At 43.4% G+C, this 27,934-nt stretch overlaps 1 long non-coding RNA gene across 1 annotated transcript in view; it reads right to left on the bottom strand.

The window, feature by feature from the left end:
- The window catches only part of LOC126425030 (uncharacterized), a 242,047-nt gene extending 227,806 nt beyond the window's left edge, over positions 1–14,241 (bottom strand). The window contains exon 1 of the long non-coding RNA XR_007576248.1: positions 13,502–14,241. This is a non-coding gene — a long non-coding RNA (uncharacterized LOC126425030). The remainder of the gene's footprint in view (positions 1–13,501) is intronic.
- Between the last annotated feature and the right edge of the window lie 13,693 nt (positions 14,242–27,934).

Raw genomic sequence — 27,934 nt, 5'->3', positions numbered from 1 at the left:
TACTATATCAGTGACAGATGTTTACGTAATTACACAGTTGGATAACTTCACACTTATGAAACTGTATTTTGTCTGTACTTTGTAAACTGTTCATATTTTTTCGGAACCATTGTGATACTATGAGAGCTTTGAATGATGTATTTGGTAAAGGGATTATGATTTTTAAAGTACGTTTGAGGCAGATGACACTTTTGACATGAGCAGAGAATTTTTTTAATTATTGGAGGAAGCTACGACGATTTTGAGATTTGACTGAGGTGTTATGATGTTATTTTTACGACGACGATGTGTATTATGCTGCTGAGGTATGTTTATGATAAATAAGCTGATGCTATATGAGGAATCTGATTATGCTATGTAGCTATTATGATGAAATATTGAAGACGTGTTGATGAATATGAATATGTATATGTGTAATAAGGTAAGGAATAAGGAGTAGGGGTTAGGGACTCTGATTTATGAAAAGGTTGTTGGAAACCAAGAATCGTACTTTAAGAGTTATGAAATGTGTGTGTATAGGCATGAATGTATCACAATGCTGACGAATTTTTTTTTTTGACGCTTATATTTATAGGGTTTTGTTTCTACAGATTTGCAACGCTAATTCTTGACCTGTGAAATATTTTTATCATTTGCTAGCAGAATCTCCTGTCGTAAATATTTCCGTACGAAAGTTAAGTGACCACCTGCACGTAATGCGTCGCGGGCACCCAGCTGTGTCAGACGCCTGGAGAAAAAGTCATTAGCGCGTTCCTTTCAGAGCACAGGAAGAAAAAAAAAAAGGAAAGGGAAGGCCATTATCCTGGCCATTGTCATTCCTTTAGAGAAAGCATCGCAAAAACGACACGGTCGAACTTGAAAACATATGATTACACTAGCTCTTAATTTACGATATTTACTGAAATGCCTAATAAAATGACAAGAAATATTTTTACATCTGCACACCTGATTATGACAAGCGTCTTTCTATGAGAGTTGAGAGAATTCCTACTAACTTATGAAATGTCACATGACTACTGAATGATATTTTTATGCTTTGCTTTTCATAGTTGCTTATTTCATTTGACATCTGTTTTCCAGCTGTGTTGCAGCATTGCTTTTATAAAATAAAATGCATTTGCTAATGTGAACACTTTCTGTCAACAGATCTATTAAATAATTATTTTATGATCCACATTCTTTAAAAAAGGAGCACTTGGAAAGGAAAGAACAATAAGAAGGAACTAATAACAGTAACACATAATTTTCTTTTCAAGTACTTGGTAATTTCTGTTGTAGAATAAATTGTGATGCATCACTCTAATGTTAAGATGTGACATATGTATTAGACATGGCCATTTTAGTGTGATATTTTTTTCTGCTTGAGCTATGTCATGTTTAGGTATAAGTTACTGCTGTTTGCCAGGCATCGTGTTACTGAATTTTAATTTGTGTTACTCTGCTAAGCCAGATTTAATTTTTTGTTTACTGCGCATTGGCTCATATTAGTTGTAATGTTGCATTGCTTGTTAATTTAGATTTACTGTAGCTTGCTTTGCAAATTTCCATTTTTTTTTCTCATTGCTGTTTGTGTTAATTGTTATGTGATGCTGCATTGCCTCGTCCCTTAGTTTAGCATCTGAGCTCAGTAGATTTAAGTTAGCTTAAGAGGGGTAGACTATATAAGAAACTAACTATGATGAATTGGAAGAAATGCATTTAGACGCTATAAGAAAATGGTTTGGCCAAAAAAAAAAAAAAAAAAAAAAAAAAAAAAAAAAAAAAAAGGTATTTTAGGTAGGATTTTCTTGGAAATAAATGATGAGGTAAGATAATGGAAAATAAAAATGAGGTAAGAGATGTGTGAACATATAAACACAGAAAGCATGCTTAGTTAGAATTTTTTTTGGTGGAAACAAAGGATGAAATAAGAGGAAAGATATATGAAGTTTTGGGTTGGACTGCAGTACCACATGTTACACTGAAAACGAACCCTGTCCTTTCCTATTGGTGTTATCCCACTATGTGTTTGTGTACCCTTGTGTATTTGTTTTCTTCCTGTCTCTGTGTAATTTCATAGAATTTTTTTCTTCTTTTAATATTAAGCTACATTCACTATGATGAGGAATACTGTTATCCTCGAATATAATTGGCATTAATAATATGTTATTTACTTTGTAAAGATGTTAGATATTATTAATTCTGTTTCTTTTAATGCTCATGTGTAAAGTTGATGTTTCAAAAGTTATTCTGATCTTTTATGTATTTACTCATGTCATAATTCCACTGATGTATATGTTAGTTCGATTCTTTTGTAAAGCCTGTACTACAGATGTTATCTGTATTATTATGTTTTTAATGATGTATTTTGTACCTTTGTTATTGTATTTTTATGTTATCAAATTGTAATTGTTACCAGTTCTTCCAATTAAGTTACATTTCACTGCACACGTTTCTGTTGGTCATAGTATATGGACAATATGTGAGAAGTAGGGACTGTTAGTGTTTGCACGTGTGTTTATAATTCAGCAAGGGACTGGATAACAGCATTGCTGGTTCTAAGGACAATTCCAGAAACTTTGTGAGTGCACAAGTGGTGGTTTATGGACTTGCTATATTCTCCGCAAGACTCTTCGATGGTGAATGTGCACCTGCACAATCGCAACAGATGGCTGCTGGTCATCTCTACAAGGACTACAGTGGGTCTGCACCTCTGGTGGCCCACCAATACCATTATCTCTACAAGGACTACAGTGGGTCTACATCTTTGATGATCCATCAGTACCATTATTTCTACAAGGACTACAGTGGGTCTGCATCTTTGATGGCCCACCAACATCGTAATCTCTACCAGGATTACAGTGGGTCTGCTCTGTGATGACCTACCAATATTCATCAAAACTTCGACTGACTCTGCAGTGGGTTTGCTCTGTTGTGACCCAATACTTGTCTGCATGTCGAGAGTCAGCACTGTCTTTCCATTGGAAGGACAACACTACTTCTTCAAGACTGCATGGAAATCCACTACTTCCGTGTGCATTTTCTTTTACTGCTTGGACTTTGAGAAAAACTCTGCATTTTTACTGTGATGAACAATGTGGACTGTCTTTATGGACTGTGAGAAATTTTGATCTTTTGACCAACATAATATTAATAAGTGTGTGCATTTTATATCTTTGTTACTGTAATTGTGAAAAATTTTTGTCAAATCTGTATTGGCCAGTGCCCAACACCATTTGTCAAAATTTTTGTGGGGAGCATGGGGGCTATGTAAGTAGGCTGTTTATGTTTTCTCTATGTAAGTAGGCTGTTTATGTTTTCTCTATGTAAGTAGGCTGTTTAGGTTTTTTATTGGTAACACCACCTCTGTATGACAATCACTGGCTGTGCTGTGTGCAGTCTGTGGCTGCTTTGCATTGTTGTAATACTCGCCATTGTAGTGTTAGGCAGCTGGCTGTGAACAGCGCGTAGCGTTGCGCAGTTGGAGGTGAGCCGCCAGCAGTGGTGGATGTGGGGAGAGAGATGGCGGAGTTTTGAAATTTGTCATGAACTGATATATTTATATATGATGATATCAAGGTAAATACATTGTTTGTTCTCTATTAATATCTTTCATTTGCTAACTATCCCTATCAGTAGTTGTGCCTTCCATAGTTTGAATCTTTTATTTAGCTGGCAGTAGTGGCGCTCGCTGTATTGCAGTAGCTTGAGCAGCGAAGATTTTTGTGAGGTAAGTGATTTGTGAAAGGTATAGTTTAATGTTAGTCAGGGCCATTCTTTTGTAGGGAGTTTTGAAAGTCAGATTGCGTTGCGCTAAAAATATTGTGTGTCAGGTTAAGCACAGTCATGTATAATTGTTCAATGGGTACGTTTCATACGTGAAGCTAAATACAGGAGGATTTTTTCCACAGTGTACAAACTATAGGGATTGATCGATGAGAGGATACGGAACAAATAAGATCTAATGAATTTATTTCCGCAAATGCATGGTTTCGATGATAGAGACCATTTATTCAATCACACTTTGTTACAGACACTGCGGTCTAATACGCGCTGTACAGATTCCATGGTTTCCTCCTAGAGGGTGGTGCTGTTCCTCATACGCCATGCCATAGCGCCCTCTCCTGCCACAGTAATTGGTAACGTTGTGTGCGATTCACTCCTCTCGCTGACTCACCTTGTAGTGGGTGTGGTACACCGTTGTACACAATGGTTCCACAATAGAATGGAGAGCTTGCCGACGTGGTGTTTACTTACGGAATGGCGAATGGCAACGGGTGGCGGGCAGCAAGGTTGTATCAGGAGACCTATCCCTGCCGATAGAAACCACAGCATTCAGAGTTTGCAGCAGAGTTTCGCCGTTTGTCTGAGACGGGGTTGTTTCAGGAAGCAGGAAATCATGAAGGACCTACCCGAAATGTCCGGACACCAGACTTTGGAGGAAAATGTGATTAACACTGTGGAAGGCGAGCGACCTGGCAGTTGGCCCGCCAGTACAGGCTAAGCCGGACGACCGTGTGGAACACTCTCCATGACGATTGTTACTACCCTTGTCACTTACAGCTTGTGCAGGGCTTACTAGCGACAGACTTTCCACATCGGGAGCAGTTCTGTCTCTGGTTTCTTCGCCAGGCAGCCATGATTCCGGGATTTGTGTCATCCATCCTACTCACAGCTACCTTCACGCGGAGTGGTATCTTCCACTTTCATAACATTCATCTGTGGGACTGTAAGCAGAACCCCCATGGTATCGCCAGTATCCGTGCAGCCGCAATGTGTGAGCCGGGGTAATTGGCGACCGTATTTTGGGACGAGTCTTCCTTCCACGTCGCCTAACAGGCCGGAACCGTCGGCATTTCTTGCGGGTGAGTTTGGCTCCCCTGCTGGAAGAAGTGCCTTATATAATTCGAAGGGTTATGTGGCTGCTACATGATGGTGCTCCAGCCCTCTTAGCCGTGAACGTCCGGACGCATCTCAGTCGTGTCCTCCCTGGTCCATAGAAAGGACGAGGGGGTCCAGTTGCGTGGCCTGCTCGTGCACCGGATCTCAACGCGTGCGACTTCTGGTTATCGGGCCATCTCAAAAGTATCGTGTATGCAGAGGCCATTCAAGATATGGAGACACTGGAACGGCGTGTTCATGCTACGTTTTACAATGTTCGGATGCAGCCTGGCCGATGTGAACATGTGAGACACAACACGCTACGGCGCGTACACGCATGCCTTGGGGCACATGGAAACCATTTTCAACACATACTGTAATGCATGGTACAGCGCGTATTAGACCACAGTCTCTGTAACAATGTATAATTGAATAAATGGTCTCTAGTATCGAAAATATGCATTTACGGACATAAGTTCATTAGACTTTTTTGTTCTGTATCCTCTCATCGATCAGTCCATAGAGATAGTACACGCTGGGAAAAATAATCCTGTTTATGTGCTTGAAACTGACCCAAGGTTCAACAGCCGATTTGGACCATGTTTTCATTCTCACAACATATAAGCTTGCTGAATTACATAGGAGTGTAGAAAAGGGCTTGTACTTCGAAAAGTACATAGCATCTATATGCAATGACAAGTAAGGGGTCTCACAAATACACGTCGCCTCACATCATTACAACTGTAAGAAAAAAAAAAATTACGTTAATTACCTGAATATATCTTTGCAGCACAGATATAGTTACTTCGCAGCTTTCAATAACAGCATTGCTAAATGTGTTTGCTGATATTACAGCTCTAAACTTGAGGCAGTATTCGAATGACTTGCCTGTCGGCAGAAGTCTCAGGCTCACACCTAATGTGTTGTCGACTGGTTGCCTCCCTTGTTAACGTATTTTGCGTCTCTAATTGGTGTCGTATCAACACTAACAATTTGTCGTAAGATTCAGGGCTAATCCGAAAGTAGCTTATGACATCTCATAGTTTTATTCGGTAAATTAAATCAAACGTTCGATAAGTCAGTCCCTTTTTTTCAGTACTTCTCGTATCGAGTTCTTCTATTTCGTTGTTTTCCTATTATTCATCAGCTTATAGATGAAGTAGTTGTAGCACACGCTTTACTTTTGAGTGTAACTTTTACAGACGCGTCGGCAACTGACAGTATTACTGATAGTGTGACAACCGTTTCGGTGTTCTGAAGGTTTGGCAAACTACTCGTAGTTCGAACGTGTGTCGGCCTCTTGAGCGAAGACGCGAGGGAGAGACATCCAGTGACTCCCAGAAGGCAGACTGGTGGATACGACCGAAACTGCAGACCTGGTTCACAAGCGCAGTGCTGAGTGGGATACTGCCAGTGGTTCAGCGCACATGTACTTCTCAAACATTGGTAAGACTGCCTGTCAGATGCTATATATCTCTGAATTACAATTTCTCGGACACTGTGCTACAGTGCTGTAGTAAGCAGTTGCTCGCATCTGGAAGGACACTGTCACCGCTGCCTGGGCAAAGCTCACCCTCGAGCAAACTCTAAAATCTTCCCTACCTCTACCTGTGCACCAGAAACTTGGAACGGTCAAGACGGCGGATCCCCATGGGATTGATGCTCTGGGCATGAGGTTCTATAGAAGACTACTTCGAATACCACAGACAGCACGTCGAACTAATGAGTCGACCCTGAGACATCGCAGCATCGTAACAGGACTGTCGACACTTGTCAGTCAAACGCAGTCGAAATATTTCGATCACATTACGAGACGGCAAGAGGCAATGGAAAGCAGAATCGTAAAGGGAAAGCCGACGGCCGAAGGCCGCGAGGGTGTTCACCATTGTGGTGGACAGAGCAGATTAAGAGCCTGACCGAGATGGGCTTGCGGCAGTACAGTCACCACCACTGAGCCCGAGATACAGCTCCGTGCAGCCCCGTCGGCATGGGGCCGGCCACGCGATGGCACTGCAGTGTCGGGTTAGACCAGAGGGAGAGGAACACTCACGTAAACAAGTTATTATTATTATTATTATATGAAAACATTTAGCATGCTTCACTGCTGTTATTATCAAAATCTTTGACTTTTTTTAAGATTTCAAACTTGATTGCGCTTCAGCAACTGTGCAAGAGCTTCAGTGATATGGAAATAACAGCCAACCAGTTGCAAAATACATATTTATTAAACCTTACACACTGAAAACATTTCCTTGAAGCGTTTTTCCTTAGACACTCGTGCTTGTTACAGTTGCGTGTTCATGCACAAGTGGTTCTCGTGCATTTTGCACAGATTGTAAAGAGCTTGCTCTGTTCACCTGAACTTACGGGCTCTTTATAGGGCATGTGACTTTAACGGCACACGTTTTTACCCCCCTCCCCGCTCCCTCTTTCCAACTTTTCAGTTAATACTTTAATTCTAGTGGTGAACGTGTACTTGGGAAATCACACACGCTGCTCACTGCAGCTACGCAGTCGGTGGCCGCACTCTTCAGCCACCCACGCACACCTCACTGTATAGACAGCACTGCACGTGGCGTACTGAACGCTCTGTAGGACTCGGTGCCACGTTTTATATTTAAGTGTAACGTTTATATACAAATCTTTCGAGTGGCATACTACCTGTTACATCCAGTGAAAGCGTGGTATTTTTAAAAAGTTTTAAGACAAAACCCTACAGTAGAGAACTACCAATTTTAAATAATGAATTTTAAACCGTGTTTAAGTGCATGACACGCACATGTTTTGGACAGAGTCAGCGACTCCCAGATCGAACATAGATGATATGTGATTGTACGTGAGTATGCTTTACTAAAATTATCTGTAAACATTTCCTGTAATTTTGCTTGTTGTAATGATACAGGGAACGAAAGGCTATTTACAATTTGTACAGAAACCAGATGGCAGTTATAAGAGTCGAGGGGCATGAAAGGGAAGCAGTGGTTGGGAAGGGTGTGAGACAGGGTTGTAGCCTCTCCCCGATGTTATTCAATCTGTATGTTGAGCAAGCAGTAAAGGAAACAAAAGGAAAGTTCGGAGAAGGTATTAAAATCCATGGAGAAGAAATAAAAAATTTCAGGTTCGCCGATGACATTGTAATTCTGTCAGAGACAGCAAAGGACTTGGAAGAGCAGTTGAACGGAATGGACAGTGTCTTGAAAGGAGGATATAAGATGAACATCAACAAAAGCAAAACGAGGATAATGGAATGTAGTCGAATTAAGTCGGGTGATGCTGAAGGAATTGGATTAGGAAATGAGACACTTAAAGTAGTAAAGGAGTTTTCCTATTTGGGGAGCAAAATAACTGATGACGGTCGAAGTAGAGAGGATATAAAATGTAGACTGGCAATGGCAAGGAAAGCGTTTCTGAAGAAGAGAAATTTGTTAACATCGAGTGTAGATTTAAGTGTCAGGAAGTCGTTTCTGAAAGTATTTGTATGGAGTGTAGCCATGTATGGAAGTGAAACGTGGACGATAAATAGTTTAGACAAGAAGAGAATAGAAGCTTTCGAAATGTGGTGCTACAGAAGAATGCTGAATTTTAGATGGGTAGATCACATAACTAATGAGGAGGTATTGAATAGAATTGGGGAGAACAGGAGTTTGTAGCACAACTTGACTAGAAGAAGGGATCGGTTGGTAGGACATGTTCTGAGGCATCAAGGGATCACAAATTTAGCATTGGAGAGTAGCGTGGAGGGTAAAAATCGTAGAGGGAGTCCAAAAGATGAATACACTAAGCAGATTCAGAGGGATGTAAGTTGCAGTAGGTACTGGGAGATGAAGAAGCTTGCACAGGATAGAGAAGCATGGAGAGCTGCATCAAACCAGTCTCAGGACTGAAGACCACAACAACAACAATGGTACCACCTGCGTTCCACACACAGTGTCGTAATAATTTTTAATAGGACAATACCTTCGGAAGAAGAGACTGTCGAAATCATGGTCAAGGTTTAATAAATAGGTATTTTGCAAATGATTGGCTGTTGTTTCCAGTTCATTGAAACTTGGAGGCATCTGTTTTGCGGTAAAATTCCGCGTGACGCCAAGTTACATTTCTTGCGTGTGTGTGTGTGTGTGTGTGTGTGTGTGTGTGTGTGTGTGTATGAGGAGGGGGGGCAATAACAAACGTGGTGACCTCTGTCCTATCCTGTCCTCCCCTAGCCCGTAGAACGGTATTCTCTCATTTAATCCCTACAGGTAGAGGAGGTGAGTGGTGGAAAATGGTTGCGAGTGAAGAAAATCTCCGGGGAAACTGAAGCTAAATGGTCCAAACCTTATACTCCTGTCATTCAGTATTACGCAAAAATAAATGCTGTGCGGCTTGGAAATACCCGGCACTCTTATGAACGGACTGGGATTCGATGATCTGTGGCGGTAATCGAAAAGGACCAATATTACTGCCGAATCCATAATCTTTCATATTGTTGCGTTGATTGGTAACAATCTCGATAGTATAATTTGTACATTGTTCTATACCGGGCAATTCGAAAACAAAGAACAGATTTCAATCGTTTATTACCGAGAAACTAACAGAAGATAGAAACAGATCGCGCATGTCACCGGATGGAGCAAGGTTCAGAATTTACACACATCTACCAGCTGTCCTTTGTTTATAGCAAAATGGCGACTACACAACACGAGAAATCGTTTTTTGTGTTGGAACTTGAGCGAAGTAAATTCACTGTTCAAGTGCAGCGTGCATTCCGCCGTCGATTCAGCAAGAAGTCGCCTGTGCACAGGCACGTTTGTGACTGGAATACCAAATTCCTGGAACTCGGTTGCACGTGCAGAGGGAACAGCACTACGTACGCCTGATGATAATGTCGAGCGCATTCAGCATGCGTTCACACGGAGCCCTGGAAACACCACAGGACGGGCAGGCCAAGGAGTTCAACCTGCTCAGACGACGGCGTGTCGCGTTCTGAAGCGTCGCCTGGATACGAAGCCTTACAAGATGCTGTTATGTCCCGACGACCATAGCAGGAGTTATGAAATTTGCAAAATCTCAAACATGGCTGCAAGTGCGTAAATTTGAAGAGGTTCAATAAATCAGCCAACCAGTTACAAAACAATTGTTTATTTAGCCCTTGACCTAGGTTTCGATATTTTTAAAAATATCTTCCTCAGAAGGAGTGGGCCTTGTTACATCACATGGTGGAAAATTACATTAGCTGAAGCCGAGCGGCTCCTGTCGTATATAAAATTGATATAAAAAGCAGAAACATCACATGTAATGGCTTGGTACAGCACCCAGATTACATTCAGCGTAGGTCAGAATAAATGCACAAGTGTATTCGCCCAGTGGTAAAGGCTCTTGTCTGCATGACATTATAACAGGAGTTCAAAGGATAAAATACTTGCTTAACCTAAGTATTAGCCATGGAAGAGGCAAAGATTTTTAGAAATATCGAAACCTAGGTCAAGGGCTAAATACACCTTTGGTTTGCAGCTGCTTAGCTGATTTGTTCAACCTCTACGAAATTTTTCGTTTCAGTTCTCCAGGATGTAACAGGGGGCAATTTTTTTTCCCGAAAGATACGCGTCTTCGGACGAATCAACGTTTCATCTATCGGGTAAAGTAAACCGCCATAATGTAAGACTTTGGGGATCACAAAATCCTGATGTATACGATACTGCAGCGCCTGTGTTATTGTGATTACGATGCGAAGTCCCTTCTGACATGCCTGCATGTACAAAGAAACTTCCCATCGTAATAAGAATAACACAGGCGCTGCAGTACCGTATTTGTCTGCCGATACCGGATACGGGACTTTCAAGTACAGTGTCTGATCTGTACGGAAATATACATAATGGATGTACGAGTAGAGATCGTAGACGCACGGCTGACGACATGTGGAAGTCTGGGGCTGCCCGTGTTTCGTGCACGAATAGCCGAGTGGTAAGACGGCCGCTCGCGATAAGCGGGAAATACCGGTTCGACTCCCGGTTGGGCACAAACTTTCATTGCCGTCATCCCATTCTACAGCTGATGGTTGTCCTCAGTCGCAACTGCTAATTCATTTAATGTAAATCCTGATGTCGTCGAACACGAAACAGACTCACCGAAAGCTGGCCGGAGTGGCCGTGCGGTTCTAGGCGCTTCAGTCTGGAACCGAGTGACCGCTACGGTCGCAGGTTCGAATCCTGCCTCGGGCATGGATGTGTGTGATGTCCTTAGGTTAGTTAGGTTTAAGTAGTTCTAAGTTCTAGAGGACTGACGACCTCAGGTGTTAAGTCCCTTAGTGCTCACAGCCATTTGAACCAAGACTCACCGAAACCGAATGTGTTCTGTGCCGTTTCTGTTGACAAAGTTTATTGACCTTTCTTTTTTGCAGAGAAAACTGCGACAGGAATGTCATAACTGGACGTGCTGCACAACTGGTTGTTTCCTCAGCTTCACGAAGAATCCGATGGTTTGATTTTTGTGCATGACGACGCCCCGTCACACTTCCGCTTTGAGGTGCGCCGCTATCCTAGCAGCACCATCCCCACAACAATGGACTGGAAGAAGTGGACGACAAGATGTTTCTCCTTTGCTTTTGGCCTCCCAGGTCACCAGACGTCACTCATTTCTTGCGATTTTCTTCTGTGGAGGTGCGTAAAAGACAGAGTTTTTGATCCACGTATGAGAGCTAATCTTCAAGAGCTGAGAAATCGATTTATTGAAGCTGTCGATTCATTAAACAGTACCTGTTGACTCGCATGTGGAATGAAATCGACAACCGTTTCGATGTTTTTCGAGCAACGCGTGGTGCTCATGATGAGCGCATGGTACAGCGTTTGTGCGAACATAAAACACTGACAGTTTCAAACATGGCTGTTTCTCGACAGCCGTGTACTACTGTCAACAAAGGATTGTACAGCCAGCCGGTTCCAAATAACTGTTTGGTACATTGACCTAGGTTTCGACACCTACTAAGGGCGTCTTCATCAGAATGAAATTCTGAACAACCGTAAAACTACATTCCGAGGAAGTACTGGTCAGAATTTGGAGCAGCTGAGCTTCTAACAACCCTACCACAACAAAGGTCAAAATGTAATGATGATTGTGGTGTTGCTCACGCTGCTAAATACTGCGTTTTCGGGCAACAACAAAGTTATTATGTGGCAGGTGTCATTAGAGCACAGTTAATAAAGTCATTTCATGTAATAATGAATAAACTAGGCACTCATCTTTTCGTGTTTCCCACGCTCGTCTCGTTGTAAAATCATGGGTAAATCGTAGAAAATCTAGGTGGTGATGATTACAAGCTCGGATGCAAAGAGGCCTAGGTTTTATTCTGCTATATTCAAAAGTTTTATAGATGTGTTTCACAAACCATTCTTGAAGATTCAACCTTTGAAAGTTAGCACAATGGTGATGTAAAAAATAATCAGCACTCCGAATTTAAGTTACACTTCCTTTTTATTGCTTTTGTTGCAATATCGCGTAACACACAAAACATCACTTCACAATACAAAACATACTTGAAAACATCTTCCTCACTGTTAAGGTTCACATTTTATAAGCTGGCTACGTTATGCGTCTTTCCAACATGACGTCCAAGACTTGACTTTCTCAAGGTCCGACTCTCTAACTAACTAATAACCGCTTACGCGCCCAAAAATCAGAGTTACAAGTGCGACAAAGATCATAGTGACAAAAGAAAGCATACATATAAGAATAATATCATTGCAAAAGAAAATGGTTCAAATGGCTCTGAGCACTATGGGACTCAACTGCTGTGGTCATCAGTCCCCTAGAACTTAGAACTACTTAAACCTAACTAACCTAAGGACATCACACACATCCATGCCCGAGGCAGGATTCGAACCTGCGACCGTAGCAGTCGCGCGGTTCCGGACTGCGCGCCTAGAACCGCGAGACCACCGCGGCCGGCTGCAATATAAACATATCGATGTATCAAAGTACCTCTACATTAATGAAATAAAATCTGAATGTTGTCTGAGAAATATGTTAACTACTTTACAGAAACCCAGTAGAATATTACTGGTATCGAGAGGTTCAGGTGAGGTGCCGTAATGGTTACGTAATTCAAGTACCATTACAAGCTCAAAGGCAAAAATAAAAAAAAATAAAAATAAAAAAAACCACATTCCAGCCTTTGCTTTTGTGCCTTTCATAATTTGTCTGTAATAAACAACTGAAATCTTTTTCTTTTTGAGTCACCTTTCAAGGCGTCTACATAAACATAGTTTCCATAAAATACTTCTAGCTCGTAGATCGCCTCATGACGTTAAGTAATGTACCAAGGTTTCCTACAGTACTATCACAGTATGCTATACTCTACATTGTTTTGACACTATAGACAGATTTAATTCCTTTTCCTCTCTAATACATGCCTGGTGCGCATTAACAGCTGGACTCTGCATGGTAACTAGCTAGTTACCACGTAAGACAGAGAAAAAAGGCAACGGGTCTTGTTTTGAGTGTACGGTACGCGTGTTGTCGGGCGCCACTTCCCGTGTCCTTGGCGCGGTGATTGTCTCGTCAGGAGAAAGACACGGCTGTTTTGTGGCGCCAGCAGGGCAGAGTTTGGCGCAGGACGAGCGAGCGAAACTAATCGGCGGTAATGCAGTTAGGCCGTCCGACTTACCGCTTGATGGGAAGATTGCTGCTCCGATGTCGCCAGAGGTCTCCGTGAATGGCCGAGACCCGATCCACTGTGTCGCCACGACCTCCCACACTGTCAGCTCTGAAGAGGCAATTCACTCTGCGTTCCGCCGCCACGATAGTCGCCACTTAACTTTACTCACTCCGAACAAAGAATGTCAATAACAGTTTTCAAGAAGGAGGGTAGGAAAGAGGCATTAATTGTAGCTGTCAGTGCCTTGCCAGCAACTGCGTGTTCTGATTCATGGATCCCGACACTTGGGCACTTCTCGGATGGCGCGAGCCGCGAATTATTTTGCACCTGCCTCTGCCACACCCACCTGTTGCTCCTCCCGAGCTCGCTCGATATGTTTACAAACCGCACGCGCCGTCACAAAAATCTGCTCACTTCTCAAGACACGCAGTTTCTTGCGGGCGTCCGTTCGCAGTAAAATGAGAATATTGTTCTCGTTTCGGCAAGGCGCTCTTCGAAAAAACTGTCGCGCGTAAGGGAATGTGTCAGTATTTTGGCACCTCTGCGGGAAAGTGCACGGGTCACTTTAGAAGTACATTTGAACAGTTTAGAACAAGTGACACCATTCACGCACACGGCACAGTTCTCGCAGCACAAGCACTCTGACGCGTCGGCACAGTAGGGAGAACGAGGTCGGGCAGTTTCTCTCTTCTGGACGCCGCGGCAGTTCCGGCGGTAACGCGCAGATTCTTCAGGTGCGAGCAGCAGAATTTGATGCTGCCGCTCCGTTAGCGCGTCGGTGACTGGCTTGGCGCGCCCGCAGACAGCTGTGGCGACACGTTACGTCCCCCCACCACCGCCCCTGAACACGCGGGCCGCTCCCCCCCCCCCCCCCCCCCCCCCCCACCAGCCCGCGCGGTAGCAAAACAGCGGCTGTGTACGGCAGCGGAACATCGCCTTGAGGCACCGGAAGGAAACCGCGTCCGACTTTTGGGCCACGCGCGCGTGTTTACATCGCAGGCCACCTGTTGCTGCTCAGGCTCTGCAAGTCAGCTGGTAGCTACAGACGGCGGGCAGCCTACGCGCGCGTCAACGTGACTGATGCTAAAGACGATATACAGTGAAGGTGTGAATAAAAAACGCCTTCAGTCACAACTTTTCGCCTTTTATTAACTACACGATGCATTTCGGACCCTGTGGGTGCATCGTCAGGTATAATTTGTCTTAATACATATTTTATTTTCTCTCTTGAATGAGGTGAAATGCATATTCCTGTCACGAAAAGGTACATGTCACGTCACTGAAGAGGCACATTTGCACACACATGTTTATAAACACTTAACAGATATTTTTATACATGTTGTTGTCAAAGATGAATTTATTCGCACTGCTAAAGATATAACTATTAAACAATTGAAATGTGGATCAAATAACTTTAGAATAGCTCTTTAAAATTGCTGAAGTAGTTATGGCTTGCCAAATCTGTTTGTTCATTTAACATAGATTCTGTTTTTTTTGATTTTGTGGAGGTATATCTCCAGTCGTTCTAACAGATTTAGGGCTTATGTAGTACTACCAAATTGTTTTCTAAAATGTTGATGACATGTTTCGTTTCCGACATAAGTTACGCAATGGCTGATTTTTCGAAATAGTTGAGCCTGAAAGCATTTGAAAGCATTTACGTGTTCTTGCAAACGGGTCTTGAAATTTCTGCCTGTTTTCCCTACATAGTAGGCAGGACAACTGGGGCATGATGCTGTGTACACTCCGCTGTTATTGTATCTTTGTGTATTTGATTTTACATTATGGATGACTAAGTTTCTTAACTTATTATTGGTTGAGAATGCAACTCTTACCTTTGTTTTTCTGAAAAGGTTAGCGATTTTTTGTAATATAGGGCCCAGGTATGGGATACTGGCGATTATTTTCTCTTCTTTCACAGTGTGTCCATTCGTCGTCTTACTTTTATGTATTTATCTGCTTAAATTGTGATTTTGGCTGTGTAGCCATTGCATACCTTCTGTTTCATCCATCTTAAACCTAAATCCAAATTTAGTTGAGCAGATACCTTCTGCTTCATCCATCTTAAACGTAGCCGGCCGCGGTGGTCTCGCGGTTCTAGGCGCGCAGTCCGGAACCGTGCGACTGCTACGGTCGCAGGTTCGAATCCTGCCTCGGGCATGGATGTGTGTGATGTCCTTAGGTTAGTTAGGTTTAAGTAGTTCTAAGTTCTAGGGGACTGATGACCACAGCAGTTGAGTCCCATAGTGCTCAGAGCCATTTGAACCATTTGAACCATCTTAAATGTAAATCCTCGTTTCAAAACGTCCAGTGCAGTTAGGATTAAGGCTATCTGCTCTTCATTTATCGAGTCAATATCTGGCACATGCGGTCAGACGAACTTCCTTCCTCTATTGCTGGAGATATTCGACATTGTACGTTACACCTGCATCACTGTCTGAGCCACAATAGGTTGCAATTTGAACAATATACGACTGACATTTGTTTTTCTCAGCTGTAGGCACATTAGCAGTTGCAAATGAGGCTTTGTTTACACACCGACGGTTTACGTTTGTATTCCTTAGCCCCACACTGTCATTCGCATCAATACTGTTTGATGAAATGTGTATCTGTAATCCCGGGTAGCAGTGACTGGTGGTCAAAGTAAACCTGAAACAGAGAAATCATGCACATGACATCAGAATTCGTAATATTCTCCCACATATGTACATGTGAACAAAAACTGATCACTGATATGTTTTGAGAATTAATCGAGTAAAATACGTGATACAGTTGAAAACATCTTCGCCAACCAAACCGGCAGTGCCGCGTGTGGTTAGCCGACCGGTCTCAGGCGCTGCAGTCATGGACTGTGCGGCTGGTCCCGGCGGAGGTTCGAGTCCTCCCTCGGGCATGGGTGTGTGTGTTTGTCCTTAGGATAATTTAGGTTATGTAGTGTGTAAGCTTAGGGACTGATGACCTTAGCAGTTAAGTCCCATAAGATTTCACACACATTTTAACAAAAAAACGGCACTACTTGACGCCCTCTAGCGTAAGTAGTGTGTAACAAAAATGTACGGTACAAATTGCGGGACACATTCCTCGCACGCAGACGAAGAAATTATGCTGTACGAACATCGGTCTGGAAACGCTTTGCTTCCATGTTACAACTCATTTTCTTCAAGTCAATAATCATGGGAAACACGCTCAAACAGAATGCACCAGCATACCACGCGCAGCTCTTTCTCACAGGAGATGTTCAGTGTGCCCTCGTGGGCACTGCCACCACGCACCAACCCGTGAATCCTTGACGCAATGCTACGCTTATTCCGAAGTACTGCTATGATTTCGCAGCCTCCCGTAATACGGGCTCGGACAGTGTCAACATCTCGTACTGGAGTTCCGTACACAAGAGATTTCAAATGCCACCACAAATAAAAGTCCAGCGACTTTAGGTCCGGAGAGCGTGGAGGCCAGGCAATTGGTCCATCTCTAGCTATCCACCCGTCACGGAATCTGTTATTTAGAAGCCGACGCACATTAACACTGAAATGACGAGATGCTCCATCATATATTAAGTACAAATTTTGTCGCGCAGCTAAAGGAACACCTGCAAACAGATCAGGTACAAGATTATGTACAAAACAACGATAACTTTGTCCGCCGAGCCTGGGTGGAAGAAAAGAGGCCGAAACTTCAGTGACCAAGAATGCCAGCCCAAACACCGACAGGAAGTCTTTGTCGATGACTTGCTTCAACAGTTGCGTGAGGATTGACGTCTGCCCATACATGCCGATTGTGTGTTTCATGAATTGGAGAAAAAGAGTCCTAACATGGAAGCATAGCGCTTCCAGACCCATGTTATTATCACGTAAGTTACGTCTACGTGTGATGAATGTGCCCTGCAATTTGTACCGAACATTTTTGTTACACCCTATACTGTGCAGAACTTGACCGCCGAACAGTATCTACTAAACAGCCAACTGAGAGCCAGCAGAAGTTAAACCTTTAACGTAAGATTACACCTCTGAATGAGTAGATTATGAGAGAATTTCAATTTTTTAGATTCGGTCACTAATTATACGAAATTATGTAAATTAAATGTATGATGCCCAGCTGACTGCAACGCCATGAGAAAGGTTGAGAGGTGGCAGAAGCCCCCTCTCATATTTCTATTTACTCTGAGTAATTCGATCTTCCTCTCTAATTGCATGCAGTGCAAAGTCGCTATTCCTTCACACGCGGACTTCCCACGCAGTGTCTCTCGTCACCCGGGTGGTCCGGTAACAGGCGGATACTGCTGATCTTGAAAGGGTTAAGCCGACGGGTGTGAGGGAGTCGAGTGGATGCTTTACAGACGCCGACATTGTCAGAATAGCGGCGGAGACACGCCCGCAGAGGCCTGAAGGAGCGGCTGGGCTAGAGATTCCGTTACTTCGCAGAAACTTAGCGAAAACACTTTCTGGCGGGCTACCAGAGAGGCGTGGGAATGACTTGTGTTCCCATGCGGTCTTGGTGGGCAAATTCCCGCGTTTTCTGCAAAATCGTAACTGCGATTGGCTTGCTCAGGGCATAGTTCCGTGACGTAGCAATATCGGCGCAGAAATTGGCGCCAAGAATCTCCATTGGTGAAATGGTAGTGCTTCGGCAATAGAGTTGAACTTTCCGCCGGTTTTCGAGTTGCTGATTGGAACGTTTAACCACGACCACTGTCGTGGGGGCGGGAATGTTCTGTGTTCGGCCTGTACGGGTGCTCTGGGAGTCGGCTCTCGCCTTTCGGTCGGAGTAGGTTACAAGACTGAGCTCTCGCTGCGCTGGACAGTCTGCCTTCTGTTGGCTGTCTAATATACTCTTATTTAATTGTAACCATTGGACGAAGTTGCTGAAGTTTCGACTTCAATGTAACTTTCCGAGTACAGTTGGCAATTGAGCGTTCTGCGTACAAGCGGCCTATGTTGTCTGTCTTGAGCAGTTTTGGCTAAAGTTGACTGTAGCGGAGTTACTGTGTGACTTCGCTTGTTAAAATCAATCACTGTACCGTCAGTGATTGTGTGGTGAGCCTTCTTCGTCTCCCTCAGAGGCGCATTTGCATTGCTAGGAAGTCTTGAGTCTGGAACAACCAGACCAGGATAATTTGTTTCGGGCTATACTCGCGACATTATCATCACCACGACGGGACGTCGAAGCAACCAGCCATCGCCTCCGGTACGCCAGATCGTGTTCTGGCAGTTAAGAAGACAGTTTGGTAATGTATGTCCGCAGCACCAGCAGATACGGATTTTCCTAGGTGATAATCAGAGCTCAGCAGAGCGCGCCTGTTCGTCTTTGTCTAACTTTGTTCTGTCTTGGGTGTTCATTGTCTACGTTCTCACTACTGTAGCAGCAATTAATGTTGGGTTGGCTGTGTGTCTCTCTTAAGATATGAGTTGCAAGGAATTGGCTCCACATACCATTTCGTCATAAATGTCACAATCTAGTTTAGGGACAACTTCACCTTCACAGCATTTGAGTATCCAATTTGAGCCAATTTGATGTTTTGTAAATGTTTCATGTGTTTTGTTTATTATTTTGAGTTTAGTCATAATAAATCATATTGTTATTTTGGACAGAACTTTCATTCTGTTAATCGGTAGAGCAACCCTATCATTTCTCACAACGTTAATGAAACTTTCCTTTATTTAACTTATTTATCAAATTAAATTATTGCAGGTGCCAAACTCTTTCCTACTCCACTTTCAGGGTCGATTACAGTCAGTTCGCGTTTCTTTTTAATCCATGTGCAACAGAAGAAGTCGGAGTTAGAATAGGGGGGGGGGGGGCTTAGAGCATCATTTACATATGTAGATTCTAGAAGAATTTAGTGTTGAATACACTGGTATCCCCGGCACCTCGCAAGGTTACCGTAAACCGGGTATCTTTGACCGCTATAGTTAGTTTGATCACTCTCACACCAGATGTTTTTACAGTTTTTCGTATAATTACTGACCGAATTTAAAAAGTTGAAGATTTAACACCATGAGACAAATATTATGGGTTGAAACAGTGTAAATATCTGGGGCAATGTATGTAAACTCACGGTGCGCCAGTTACCCACACTATGTTGATACAGTATTCGAGGATGACAGCACTTGGCGACTTCCAACAGACTTCCGACGCAATCTCAAATTCTGCATTCCGCTGGGCCCGCAGCGTAGTGTACGTCATTATTAGACATAAGGAAAACGAACGCTCCAGGAGTAGCTGGAATGAGGTAATATATTTAATATTTTAACAGTTTACATTTGTACATAGACCACCAGAAAAAAATTAGTACACCAGGAAAGACAACGTCGATTTTGGTCCGATGACGGCATATGGCACCTGAAGGCTAGTAGATGTACTGATAATGGTTTGAACGTCGTCCGCCAACAGAGAGCGTAGTGGCATAGCTACCAGAGCCCCATCTGTAACCCTCAGGAAATGGCTGAACAAAATAACAAGAAATTTTCTGCTGCAAGAAAACTTGACTTTCCAATGTTAGCAGAGTAAAATGAACCGGATAACGCACTTTGGATTTAAAATATTGAAATATATTATTAACTAGATAAAGATATGAATTTATTTATTGTGAGGCCGGCCGGAGTGGCCGTGCGGTTCTAGGCGCTACAGTGTGGAGCCGAGCGACCGCTACGGTCGCAGGTCCGAATCCTGCCTCGGGCATGGATGTGTGTGATGTCCTTACGTTAGTTAGGTTTAATTAGTTGTAAGTTGTAGGCGACTGATGACCTCGGAAGTTAAGTCGCGTAGTGCTTAGAGCCATTTATTGTGAAATCCATTGATTCAATTAACGTAACAGAAGGTATGCACCGCATCATCACTAGAGGCAAGAGAAAATCAATTAGTGAAATTTGAATGTTAATGTTGCTAACATTCTATTTTCCACATAAATTTCTTGTGAGACAACATCTATACAAAGAGGAAGAAAGTTTAAGCGCGATGAATCATCCTGGCACAGGAACAAACAAACGACAAAGCGTAGAGAAGGAAAGATGTGCATCGACTACAAAGGAAGACATGTTGCTGGAATTAAAGAAGGTAAACCATCATGTAACTGTTCGAAGAAATGCTCCCAGAACATTCAGCGACACGTGAGGTCCCACACCCGATCTCAGTATTACAGCCTTCCCGATGCTGCTATTCAGAGATGGTTTCTCTCTAAACGCATACATCTTTTGTACACTAAACTGAAGTTTAGTGTACAATATAGCTTATCTGTAAGTACAGAAAACATAATATTTAAACAAGCACTATCCAGTGTTCCTGGAATTAAAATTGCAAAAATTAATTATACAAATGATATGACGAAAGTGAATGGAATACCGATAGAAGACAAGAGGGGAAAATACCAGGTAAGACCAAACAAGTTATCTAAAGAGCGGAGGAATGTTATTCGAGATTTCATTAACAGAATGTCCAAATACAGGAGACATTACACAAGGAAACGTAATGCCTGTCTCCTGAACTCCCCGAAAGAAAGCTATATAACTTATACACGGAGACTAACAAGATTCACCTTCTTCACACACATTTTCATAACAGAATTTAACTAACATTTCGGCGTACCCAGTTTGAAGAAATCTAAGCAGTGCGACGTTCTGGAAATAGCCGTAAGAAGTTCTGAATTATAGACAGAGAAATGGAGCATACTCAGAGACCAAGAGCTCACCTTCGGAAAGCGTAAAAAGGCAAACACAAATGAAAATAGATTTTGAGAATGCTGCTGGAACTGAAACACTTTCCGCAACAGAATTTTATATGCAGCAAAGCCTACCAACTCCACACATACATACCAGTGTCACATTTTATTCGACGCAACTGTGGACAAAAAATCTTGGAGTCTGTAAATGTAAATGACAATCTCAGAGCATACTACTGGCCGGGGATCACAAGATGTCCTGTCATGCTTAAGTGCACACCTCGAACAACTAGAAGGCCAACAGAAGCCAAACACTTGAGCGCTTGGTCAGTCTCATGTGGAGACCAAAACAAAAACGCGAATTTGGTATCTTTGTGGTACTATGTTGTTCACGTGTGATAATTACTCGCCGCGCGGGATAAGCCGAGCGGTCTCAGGCGCTGCAGTCATGGACTGTGCAGCTGGTCCCGGCGGATGTTCGAGTCCACCCTCGGACATGGGTGTGTGTGTGTCTGTGTGTGTGTTTGTCCTTAGTATAATTTAGGTTAAGTAGTGTCTAGCTTAGGGACTCATGACCTTTGCAGTTAAGTCCCATAAGAGTTCATATACATCTGAACATTTTTGGTAATTACTCCATACACTGGAACACAAATTTCCTGTACTTGGGCATACATTCTTATCTTGTGGCCGTGACTTCGTTGTTACAGAAAAGGAGAATCTCTGCGTTATACGCACCCGAAGATTTGTACAAATTAGTAGAAACATGCAAAAAGAAACAATCTTTTCATGTGAAACGAATGGGCCAGGAAGACTTCGCGTCAGTTGAAAATTAGAAGAATTATCTAACATTTAGGAAGGAGGACATTCACAACGACATCGTGAGAATACAAAAAGCTGCACGTATCATGATTACCCAATGGTTGCCAGGAAAATACTGCACTGTGTATTCACACAATGCAAAAAATGAAAAATTTAGGCCGGCCGGAGAGGCCGAGCGGTTCTAGGCGCTACAGTGTGGAGCCGCGCGACCGCTGCTGTCGCAGGTTCGAATCCTGCCTCGGGCATGGATGTGTGTGATGTCCTTATGTTAGTTAGGTTTAAGTAGTTCTAAGTTCTAGGGGACTGATGACGACATCAGTTAAGTCCCATAGTGCTCAGATCCATTTGAACCATTTTTTTGAAAAATACAAAGAAATAAACATTGCAAAGAAGGCCAAGATACCAACAACGTGCCTAACACATCACCACCAGTACCGCCTACAAATCAGTGAAGCTAAAATGAAGGAACTGTGCCAGTTTATACCTGAAGAACATCGAGAATTTTGTGCTGGACTGAGGAGCAAAGTGCCTACATCATATAAACTACGGGCTGTCAACAAGCACTAGAGCAGCAGCAGCAGCAGCGACGACAACACTCGTAGGCTGAAAGTGAGTCAGGAAATTCACGGGATGATGATGGCGCATAAAAAAAAAATAGTTATTGTGGTTTATCAGGTTCATGCAGTGAAATAATTAAATTGTGTTTGGTGTGTTTCTTTATTTTTATTCTTTTCATAGAATAAACATTAAGGTGTCTAGTAAAACACTGTAGCTAATTAGTTTATAATGCTAACTTTCAGAAGGCAACTAAAAATAAAATGTAATAAACAGGCAGAATACGGCGCTGCGGTCGGCAACCCCTACAGTATATAAGACAACAAGTGTCTGGCGCAATTGTTACATCGGTTACTGCTGCTACAACGGCAGGATATCAAGAATTAAGTGAGTTTGAACGTGGTGTTATAGTCTGCGCACGACATCAAATCTCCAACATCGCTGCTGCCGGAAAAAGATCCTATATGAACGGGACCAACGATGTTCAACGTGACAGAAGTGCAGTCCTTTCGCAAACTACTGCAGTTTTCAATGCTAGGCCGTCAACAAGTGTCAACGTGCGAACCACTGAACGGAACATTATCGGTATGGCCGTCCGCAGCGCGTGGTCTAGTGGCTAGCTAGCGTCGCTGCGTCTGGAACATGGCGTCCCAGGTTTGATTCCCGGCCGGGTCGGGCATTTTCTCCGCCCAGGGACTGGGTGTTTGTGTTGTCCTCATGGTCTCATCAACATCTCATCATCATTCGGGTAGCGGCGAGACTGCAAATGGAAAGACTGGAATTTATGTATGGGCTGATGACCACGTTGTTGAACGCCCCACAAATCAAATCATCATCATCATCATCGAAATGGGCTTTCGGAGCCAAAGGCCCATTCGTGTACCCTTGGTGACTGCACGACACAAAGCTTTACACCTCGCCTGGGCCCATCAACACGACGTTGGACTGTTGATGACTGGAAACATGTTTCCTGAATGGACGAGCCTCTTTTCAAATTGTATCGAGCAGATGGACGTGTACGGGTATGGAGACAACCTCACGAATCCCTGGAGCCTGCATGTCAGCAGGGAACTGTTCAATCTGGTGGAGGTTCTGTAATGGTGTGAGGCGTGTGCAGTTGGAGTGATATGGGACCCCTGATACATCTAGATACGGCTCTGAAAAGTGACACATACGTTGGCATCCTGTCTGATCACCTGCATCCATTCGTGTCCATTGTGCATTCCGACGAACTTGGGCAGTTCCAGTAGGACAATGCGGCACACCACATGTCCAGAATTGCTACAGATTGGTTCCAGGAAGACTCTTCTGAGTTTAAACACTTCTGTTGGCCTCCAAACTCCCCAGACCGCTCTTCAGACTAGATCTCCATCCCTTCGCACTCTTACGGATTTGTGGACAACCCTGCAGGATTCATGGTGTCAGTTTCGTCCAGCACTGCTTCAGATATTAATCGAGTCCACGCCATGTCGTGTTGCGGCACTTTTGCGTGCTTGCAGGGGCCCTACACGATATTAGGCAAGTGTACCAGTTTCCTTGGCTCTTCAGTGTATGATGTATGTGTCTCAATTTTAGTGTAGTAGCAGCATGGTACAAAGTGGAAAGTATGTGTGTAGAGAGGAAACTGGTTGAAGAAGAAGATGTTCAGTTCACCAGGCGTAACGTCCACCACAACGTCACACGTTAATGCTAGTATACTACTGGCCATTAAAATTGCTACACCACGAAGATGACGTGATTCAGACGCGAAATTTAACCCACAGGAAGAAGATGCTGTGATATGTAAACGATTAGCTTTCCAGAACATTCACAAGGTTGGCGCCGGTGGCGACACCTACAACGTGCTGACATGAGGAAAGTTTCCAACCGATTTCTCATACACAAACAACAGTTGACCGGCGTTTCCTGGTGAAACGTTGTTGTAATGCCTCGTGTCAGGAGGAGAAATGCGTACCATCACGTTTCCGACTTTGATAAAGGTCGGATTATAGGCTATCGCGATTGTGGTTTATCGTATCGCGACATTGCTGCTCGCGTTGGTCGAGATCCAGTGACTGTTAGCAGAATATGGAATCGGTGGCTTCAGGATGGTAATACGGGACGCCGTGCTGGATCCCAACGGCCTCGTATCACTAGCAGTCGAGATGACAGGCATCTTATCCGCATGGCTGTAATGGATCGTGCAGCCACGTCTCGATTCCTGGATCAACAGATGGGGACGTTTGCAAGACAACAACCAACAGTTCGACAACGTTTGCAGCAGCGTGGACTATCAGCTCGGAGACCGTGGCTGCAGTTACCCTTGACGCTGCATCACAGACAGGAGCCCCTGCGATGGTGTACTCAACGACGAACCTGGGTGCAAGAATGGGAAAACGTCATTTTTTCAAATGAATCCAGGTTCTGTTTACAGCATCACGATGTTCGCATGCGTGTTTGGCGACATTGAAAGGTCTCTGTTGGATTCCTTTCATGTTTGATTTCTTAAATCTGTTGTCATTTATGGAATAAATTCCTCTTCTAAATTTACTGTGGCGTTTCTGACTATCTGGGAGGAGACTGAGTAGTGGAACGTGTTACCTTTACACGTAGACAAGAACGATCTGTCACACTACTACACTTTAAAACACAGTTTATATGTAATTCTTATATGTAATTCATGTCACACAGTCTCATACGGAACCTACATCCGCTTTCTGTTATATACTGTATATGATAAGATACTGTCATCCCCCTTCCCTTCTGTGTGAGAGGATGAATGATCAAATGTGTTTGTAGTTGCATGCTTGAGGGTAGCAGACAAGGCTGTCTGCTAGAGAACAGTAGGACCAACGTCGGAACAGGTAGCTACGCTTTCTTAAAGCAGAGAGGTTTCTATCCTTAGTATGGTTCTGTCCGCCCGTTGTCATGTTGGTATAGGAAGCTGCCCCTCTGGCCCCTTCCGTTTGTCTTTGTGAGCCACCCTCAGGAAACACGCTCGGCAGTAGGCAGTTGCAGTCTGGCGGTGGCGAGCGTCTGAAGTGGTAAGATCTCCGGCTAAGCGCGTGTTTGCTAAGTCCATAGGACAATGGATTTGTTAAGTTCAGCCTAACTGAAAATTTAATCATCTTTATCTCGGGTTTAGCTCTAAAATATCAAAGGTTATCTTAAATTGCAGCGTAGTGTAATTCTCGTGTGAAGTTCATATTATTTTGCGGTAGTTGCTTTGTCATTACTTTGTGAGTAAAGTGGAACCACGTGTTGATCAGTAACTCTAAGTTCATCAATCTTAAATGTGAATGCTTGTGTGATTATAACGTCTCGTTTTGACAATATTTTACAAGACAGCAACTTTTCTTTATGTTCAACCCACGTGGAGTGTACTTTGCGAGACCAGTACCACGTGATTATATAACTGTTTGACCCATCAGGTTAATAGTAAGACGTTAGTAACCAGTTCAAGGTTTTTCTTTTGTCAATTGCTTTTCGATCGAATTTATTTTAATTATCAAAATTACTGTGGAGTTATACGCTTTCTGTAAACCAAGTTGACCACGTGGAGCATGTGGTGTAATCATCAAAGTAGCCTTCAGCTATTCTTTTTGGGAAGATTTCACAAAGAGTTAATATGAATTTAGTATACCAGTGTGTGGTAATTACATGGCGGACAGGATTGTGTTAGGAACGTAATTTCTTTGGGTGAAAACTGAATCTGTTGGTTGTGGTTAATTTCTTCTTGCTTATGTTTCAACGTTCTTTGGTTGTTGTTTTGTGAATGCAGTGTTGTACGCAGTCTCCCAATCTTGGCTCCATATTTGATGTGTTCCGTAAGATTAAAATCTCACATTTTTACAATCCTTAAACAAGGCACCAGCTCAGCTATAACTCACGTATAATATGCTGAAATTTCAATGAACAATCTTAAAATAAATTTCCAAATATAAACTGATTTCTTTCTTTTTATTTAAATTCTCCTTTTTATATATAGATATATTACCGGTTGTTGTATGACTGTAAAAGATTATAATCAATGTTAGTCTGATTGGTAATGTGGTAAACCTAGACTAGTTACCTGGTGAAACAGTTGCGCAGTAATGCACGGTTAACTTCTCCCCAGACAGCTCACAGCTTTTAACCCGCTTTTATTCTACTATTAGCACCAGATTTCAGCATAGCAAATTCATGTAGCAATATTACAACATCGCGGTGAACGCACATTGGAAACACGTATTCGTCATCGCCATACTGGCGTTATCACCTGGCGTGATGGTATGGTGTGACGTTGGTTACACGTCTCGGTCACCTCTTTTTCGCATTGACGGCGCTTTTAACAGTGGACGTTACAATTCAGATGTGTTACGACCCGTGGCTCTACCCTTCATTCGATCCCTGCGAAACCCTCCATTTCAGCAGGATAATGCACGACCGCATGTTGCAGGACCTGTACGGGTCTTTCTGGATACAGAAAATGTTCGACTGCTGCCCTCGACAGTAGTACATTCTCCAGATCTCTCACCAACTGAAAACGTCTGGTCAATGGTGGCCGAGCAACTGGTTCGTCACAATACGCCAGTCACTACTCTTGATGAACTGTGGTATGGTGTTGAAGCTGCATGGGCAGCTGTACCTTTACACGCCATTCAAGCTCTGTTTGACTCAATGCCCAGGCTTATCAAGGCCGTTATTACGGCCAGAGGTGGTTGTTCTGGGTACTGATTTCTCAGGATCTATGCACCCAAATTGCGTGAAAATGTAATCACATGTCATTTCTAGTATTATATATTTGACCAATGAATGCCTGTTTATCATCTGCATTTCTTCTTGGTGTAGCAATTTTAATGGCCAGTAGTGTATATTATTGGAAGGTTACAAACCGTCTGGCTTGCCTCCTTCCATTTATACTAAATTTATCTGGCCCTTGTCACGACTGGCGATTGGCAGAACATTTTGATTGTATCCACTGAAAATCTCATGACGTTGATTTATTGTGGGAAAATGTATTTTATATGAAGGGGCTAACAGTTCCAGTTCGTGAATACGTGAGCAATGCACAGCCCGCACACTGCTCTGAATGCGGCAGGCGTGTCGTGGGCGCTGGCAGCTTTGTGCCGGTTTGCGCCTGCCAAGTGTCCACCGACGGAAGCTCGCGGAACCTGCCGGTCCTCTTCACGAAGTCGGGATCAGCGGCCGGTGGCAGGACTCGCCTTCTGAGGTAGCCGAGGGCAGTAGTTTCACGTGCTCTCTGGGACACCACAATTTATAGCGGAAAAGTACGAGTCCTGGGATGCTGGGTCAAACTACGGCGAGCGATGGGACCTCACAGAGGCACACCATGTTGATCTGGCCTCGGGAAGTCCAGAAGTGTAAATTAACGCTCTGATTTACTTATCGCTAGCTGATGTCAGATGGGAATTTGTAGAACGAACTAGCGAGGG

Source organism: Schistocerca serialis, chromosome 10 (genome assembly GCF_023864345.2).
Source record: "Schistocerca serialis cubense isolate TAMUIC-IGC-003099 chromosome 10, iqSchSeri2.2, whole genome shotgun sequence".
Classification (NCBI taxonomy): Eukaryota; Metazoa; Arthropoda; class Insecta; order Orthoptera; family Acrididae; genus Schistocerca; species Schistocerca serialis.
Note: the sequence above shows the minus strand (reverse complement) of the source record. Positions and strands in the feature narration are given on the sequence as shown.